The sequence below is a fragment of the Prinia subflava genome, chromosome 1, assembly GCF_021018805.1.
Source record: "Prinia subflava isolate CZ2003 ecotype Zambia chromosome 1, Cam_Psub_1.2, whole genome shotgun sequence".
Taxonomy (NCBI): domain Eukaryota; kingdom Metazoa; phylum Chordata; class Aves; order Passeriformes; family Cisticolidae; genus Prinia; species Prinia subflava.
In genome coordinates, this window is record NC_086247.1 from 22,085,263 (window position 1) to 22,092,343 (window position 7,081).

The window sequence follows — 7,081 nt, forward strand, 5'->3', positions numbered from 1 at the left end:
TGATTGTTGACTTGTTCATTCTAACGGAAGCAAAATTATCTTAATAGTAACCATTAATGTTCATTTCTGTAGCCATCCCTCATGTTTTGTTTTCTTTCTGTAACACTGTGAGCACAGAAACCCACATCTCTCAAAGTCAGCTCTGGAAAGGATTTTTCCAGATCACAACATTGCTGCAAGAACTAAAAGTCTGAGGATCTCATGAAAGCAGATCAGGCCAGAAATCCTCAGTACTCTGTGGAAGTCCTTCTCTCTGCAATCTGATGTTGCCGAAGGCCTAATCCTGAGAAAACTGAGCATCGCCCAGATATCTTGGCTGCCTTCTTAGACATCCTCCACTTGGAGGTACTAGTGGACATAAGGGGTATGAGTTGTTCCTTTGTTGTTCTCATCACACTAGAAAACCAATAGACAATGGATAGACTTAAGTAGAAGAAGTTGCTACACTTAATGTCTTGAATATAATTCCATTGCCCATTTCTTTTCTGATTTTTAAATATTATTCTCTTAAGAACTCACCCACAAATACATTTTAGTAAAACAAACTCATGCTCCTTAGTGAACCATGGTCACAAAAGTCTGCTGCTAATCTGAATTAATCTGACATTTATTGGATATTATAATTATTTACTCTTTATTTACAGTAAATAATAGCTTGTCTGCATTGCACAGTGTATTCTGACAAGTGTGCACAGTGGCTTTTGGCTGCTTCTCCATTCAGTGTGTTGAACTTTCAGATATAAGTATGGCTCATGGTGAGTGAATCCCTGCCCAAGTACATGGGCTAGCCTGACTTACCACAGAAAGGCAGAATGTGTACTGTACAACTTTTGGGAAGCACTTGGTGTGCATGTGGCTCTATCAGTGTGGTATGATGAGGGTTACTTTTTCTTAAGTGTATATCTGGTTATAAAGCTAACCAAAAAGACCTAATGAAGTAAGAAAGTCTTTATTTCTTTGCATTCTTAAATATGTGAAAATTCTTAAATAGGACTCCAGCTTAGGGTGGCATTTCTTTCCGTGTTTCCAAAGGCAATGATGGATGTTAAATAGTTCAGGTTGGAACAGATCTCTAAGATCATCGAGTCCAGCTGTTAACCCAGCACTGCCAACTCCACACTAAACCCTGGCTCTAAGTGCCACATCCATATGTCTCTTCGATACCTCCAGGGGCAGTGACACCACCACTTCCCTGGGCAGCCTGTTCCAGTGCCTGACAATCTTTTCAGTGAAGAATTTTTTCCCAATACCAAATTAAAACTTGCCCTGGTGCAACTTGAGGCTGTGTCATGCAGCTGGCTGGGATATTTCTATGCCAGCCTGTGATGCAGCAGTGTTATGCCAACTGTTGACAATGAGAGCCTTGGAGAAGACACATCCTGGGTAGCCTAAGTTGTTTCTCATGATTGTGTTGTGCCAGATGGAGTAATAACTTAAACTTTTGGAGAAAGGCAAATTACACTGATGGCTTAGTGTGAAGTCATTAAGTTGCATTTGTGAAATACTTTTTCACAAAATGTATCTCTCCTCTTTGTTCAGTGCATATATTCTGGAAAGGGCCTGTCTTTTATATGGTATGCTCTCATCCATTTTGATTTGGTTTAATTTGTTAGTGTTTTTAAAGCATAAGTGAAAATTCCCCATATTATCCTTCTTCTCTTCCTCCTGTTCAGGAAAATGAATGTGGGCATTACTTTTAAGAGCATCCTCTGAATGTCCTTTGGATACAGTGGGCACATGCGAATGACAGCATAAGCTTTTATTCTCTTCTGTTCAGAGATCACTGAAGTGAAGTCTCAGCTGTCCTGTATTTCCTTCCTTTGAAAGGATGAGATATTCAGATTCTAAGCAAACGTTTCAGAATAATTATTAGTCCCAGACCAACAGATGCTTTGTACTTTTTTCCATTATTTGCTACACAGCCCTCAGGATGGATTCACACTTCATTTCACTAGGCCTTCAGAGAGTCGTCTGTGTTGCAGAAGAGTGGTATTTGTCACAGAAACAGGAAGAAATAAATAATTTTTAAAAATTTTCTTTGGAGAGAGAAGAAAAAGAATATGGCATCTGCACCTGGCCAGGCTGTGTATGAGGCTAACTGTGGATGTGAGGAAAGAATGTGTTGGCTGACAAAAGCAAATCAGGTAGTCGTCTATACAACTTACTGCCCTGTGTTGATGTTTCACATCTAATTTTCTTCCATTCATGTTTACTGTCTTCTATATTCATGCTTTATTTATCCTGTTGCTACTTTCAAGATAGAAGATTTAATTTTTTTAAGCTTTGTAAATGGAAACATACCATAACAGTGCTAAGTAAATAAAAATGGAAAAAGGATTTAATCAAAGTCACCAAAGTGGGGATGTTCTCTCCTTCTTTCTTTCCCCACTCCTTTCTGGGCTTACATCAGAGGCTTCTGATGGCAAACGTTTGTCTGTGCATGGGGAGACTTTGCATGCCCCAGCCCTGGGCAGATGTGGATGGAGAGGGTTTTATCGAGAGGGCTGGATGAGCTGTGCCCTGCTCAGGGTGTCATGTAAGCGCTGTGCCCCGCTGGGAGCCGCTGCTGTCCTCCTGCTCCTCTCCCTGCCCTAGTGCAGGCGCCAGGGCTCCTGCGGAGCGCCAGGAGCAAACACGCAGCAGGGAGTCCTGCAGTGCCAAGAGACTCGGTGTGAATCTGGAAGCTGCTGATCCCAGCAGGGTAGCACTAAGCTCAAGTCAATGCCTGTGGTTTGGGAAGCCTTGCAGGAGCCAGCTGTTATCTCAGGGAGAAAGCCATGCTGTGAAGGCAAACAGCTTTTGATGCCACTTTACTTTGATGGCTTGACCTCAGCATGACCATAGCTCCCAATAAGGCTTATTCAGATCAAGGAGTCTGAAAATCACATTTAACCCTTGGGAAAGATAAACTTCCTTATGTCTATTTCTTTATTGATGTACAAAAAATATTTAGGAATTTATCTCAGTGCAGTGGAAGAGTTTGTGTAATGGCATCAGTTAACAATCTCTCCATGCCCTGTGCCAGGACCTTCCATAGTGCATTAGCACTATTCCTCGGCCTCCCAAGTTCCTACTGTGGGTGCTGGCTTTGACTTTGCCAGAAGTGATGGTAGGAGCAAGAAGTTTTCATGTGCTGTAGACAGACAGCCAGAGTTCTTGCCTGATGCTGGTACTTGTTTGGTACAAACAGGCCTTTCTAAAGGCCACAGAAAATACAGAGGGAATAAACTGGGCCCAAAGTAGGGAGCTGCGTGGACCCAGGCAGCAAGAAGACACTGTAAGGAATTAAACTCTGATCTGATTCTGGGCTCAACTAAAGGTTTTCTGTCTGTCACAGTGGGGGAAAACATTAATGGTATTCACCATTTACAGTGGCACTGCAAACCCCAGCAACATTAAACATTTTTTTCTTTAGGTATTACAGCTTCAGAAGTTAAATTTGTAAATCTACATGGCCACATGCTAATGTACCTGGATATATTTTCCTCTGCCAAATTAATTAAGCCACATGTTTTTTACTAAAAACCGGTTTCCTCTCCCTGTGGATATTTCTTCTGAGGACAGATATTATATATTGCAATTTCTCTCCCTAGCTTCTTCCAGAGAAAAGCTCAGCCCTCCTAGTCCTGTTTTTCTCCTCTGGACAGTATTTGGAACTGACCAGTGTGATTCTTCAGCTCTTCCATTGCTGCATACATGTGTGCCCAGAACAAGCACCCTGACCCCCAGTTCCTCATTTCATTCCCTCAGTGTCACTGGATGCATGAGAAGATGGTTGTGGCTCTCAGATGTTTCTAACACCACTTTTTTTCCCTATTCAGATCTCTCTGCTGCTTTGCACTCCTCCTGTGCTCCCAAGGCCTGCATGGTCACTGTTTAAAAAAAGCCTCGCAGCAAATACATCAAAGAGGGAGACCAAAAGCTTTCCAGTTGATTTATATGACACTAAGCCTTTTGTGTGATGCATCAATTGATATTTCATTTTTATTGCAGTACAGTGGGGTATATGGGCTTAACAGCAAGAGGTGTGCTTTTGATCTCTCATCGCACATGAAAACAGGTGTCATAGTCCAGAGATTATGGAGGTCAGAGATTATTTGAGGAAGGATTAAATAGAAGTGCCATTTTTCATAGCAACCATATCCAAAAGCATGGGATTCTTTTAAAAGTGCAGGTGTTATTTCAGTCTAGATAAGTTGTATTTATTTGTCGTATACCAATTTTTCCTGCTGAAAGCAGACTAGAAATTTTTTAAGTGTCTTGTATTAAAAATGCAGAAACAAATCAAAAGGTCCACTTATAAGTGCAATTAATAAAATAACTTTTTCCAAGACTCCTGAAATCCAGAAGAAACTCAGGGTTGCTTTTCCTGTTAGTTGATTTTTACCAAAAATGGCCTTGAGACTGTTCAAAAAATAATGGGATGACAGTATTAATGTTCAGCACTGCACCAAATTTATATACACATACAATTGCTTAGTCCAAATCCGATTTACCTCAGAAAATGTACAGAATTCTCTGGTGAGAACTGGTTCAGTTATTTAAGAAATACAACTGAAATATTGCTCTGACTCATTGCAAGAGTCTCTCATCCCATTAGAAACTCCCAAACAACCAAAAGCAATTTGGTAACCCACTATAGGTATGTGGGTATCTCTCCTGCTAAGGAAACCACTGATTGCTCAGCTTTTATAAAAACAGATTAGTTTTTGAGGCTGTTTACATTCTGCAATGTAGTGTGGGTAAAATCAATGGCAATAGTGTTGTATTAGATTCAACAAACCCAAGAAACCTATTTCTCCTAATTAGTGTAATTATAACTTCTGTTGACAAGCAGATGTTTAAACAGCCCTCAAATACGTAATTATTAGAATAAGTAAGGAATTTAGGATCTCTAGGATTATAGGACCAGCAATACAGTAGTCCTGCATCCCAGAAATTAATGCAAATTTATTCCAAGCGTAGGTATAATTTTGAAGCCTTTTAAGTGTAGTTAGCATTGATTTATTCAGCCCATCAACTGACATAAGTTTATACATCTCATAGCACTTGTCTTCAGTTACTGCCTCCACAAAAAGCTCAACAGTTTGATCCTATCTTTCAGCTAGAGTAGGAGAAAATCTTACTTGCACAGTGTTTGACTAATGTGAACTGAAGTGTTTTGTTCAGCTCATTGCTCTAGAACAAGGAGCAACCATTCAGGCTTTTTTAGAAGAGAATAGTGCTCCATTTCTGAGCTGTCTTCCAGCTTCTGTCCTGATCAGTGGATCCAGGCTGCTCAAGCCTGAATGGCACTGTGCTGCAGAGCCAAACAGCTGTGTGCTGGTTTGAAAGCAAAACCAGTGAGAGACTCCAAGTCAGAAATACCATTTAATAGGAGAGAGAGAAAAAAAGTAAAATAAAATAAAATAAAATAGAAGCAATAGCACAAAAGACCACTGACAGAGTCAAAATACAACCTGACACCCTGTTAGATAGGGTGGTGGTAGCAGTCCAGATGAAGCAGTCTTGTTGAAGCAGAAATCCTGTAGAAAGGTCTGGTAGCTCTTGTCCTCTGGGAATCCAGTGGGTAAGGGCTCCAGTGCTGTCCCAAATCCCAGATTATATCCATGTGGGAATGCTTGGCTCCTTCCCCTGGGTGGAGCATCTCACAATGGGCTGATATCATTCTATGAGTCCTGCAGTGGGTCCTTGATTGCCCATTAAACAGAGAGAGGTCCAGAGGGAGTTACCTGTGAGTCATGAGTAAGGCCTTGATGGCCCATTAACAGAAGATAGTCCAGAGAGAGGGGCAAGGGAAACACTGCCCCACCTGGTTCCAACAGCTCCTGAAGATGGTGATAGAATACATACTTTGGGCACATCTCACATTGTAACCTAGGACAAGCTGCTGTATTCGTCATCACAGCAAGTGACAGAATCTGCGTGGTCTCACCTTCCCAAAATATTGTGAGGCTGACAACTTCGTGTTTGGAGCGCCATGCAGCTGACCCAAGTGAGGGGAAGGTCTGTCTAACACCCCTGGCTGTGCTTAGAAATTTGAAGTCAAAACTTTTAGAACGTGGTCTCTGATTTTTGGTCCAGATCTCTAAATGAAATCATGCAAGACATGACTGTCCTGTGCACTTTACAAGGAAAGAATTGAAACACTGTTCAGTTGCAGCTTTGTTTTCTGTTCAGGTTTATTCTTCTTTTCTGGGCTGCATTGGATTAATGCTTTATTTTAAAAGCCCAGACCTGAAACAGACTAACTTTTCATTCCCCATGGCTTTCATCTTACCTTCTCTGGCAAGATGAAAAGATGTGCTTTGCTTTTTTAATACTGCTTTCTCAGGATGGAAAATTGTCAGGTGTCTTGTTTCAGGGATCATTAACTGTCTAGCAAAGCCTTTTTCTTCTATATTCTTGGTACATCTAGACTGACCTTTCTCTGAATCTAAAGGGATTCCTAAGGAAATCAAATGCACCTAGAAACACCTGCCAGCTCCGTTCCTTTCCCAGCGTGTTAAATTGTTTTGGTGCTCTGGGGCTCCTGCTGAGTGTAAGGGAGCATATTTGTATTTTTGTGTGCTGGTGGATGGGCCAGTGCTGTGTTACTACTCACATGAAGCCTTTATGAGTCCTTTATGCTCTCCAACATAAAGACAAGAGTCCTTTATACTCTCCAGCACTGCCCTAGTACAACTGGTGAGAGCACCAGTACAGTTCCAGTTTGAGGAATGTGAGAGCCAGGAGTGGGGCTACCCTCACCAACTTATAAGGAAGGCCCAAGCATTTTTGCCATCAAAAGCATAAAGCAAAATTTCCCTGTATTTATAAAGCATTTCCAACACTGCATCTGAGATGCCCCTTGCAAAAATCAACTTCCAGACCTGGTAGTTCATTTGCCAGGCTGAGTAAGGAAGGATTGGAGGAGGAGCTGCATCCTGACCTTGGCCGGTTGCGATGTCCCTGTGGTGGGGCTGCCTTGCCTCTCTGCTGACCGTGCAAGAGAGGGGGAGACGGATCAGGGGGAGTAGGATGGGGATAAGCCACTCTTCTGGAAGGTGCTTGCAAGTGGCATCAGCCTCTTCTGGCTGCA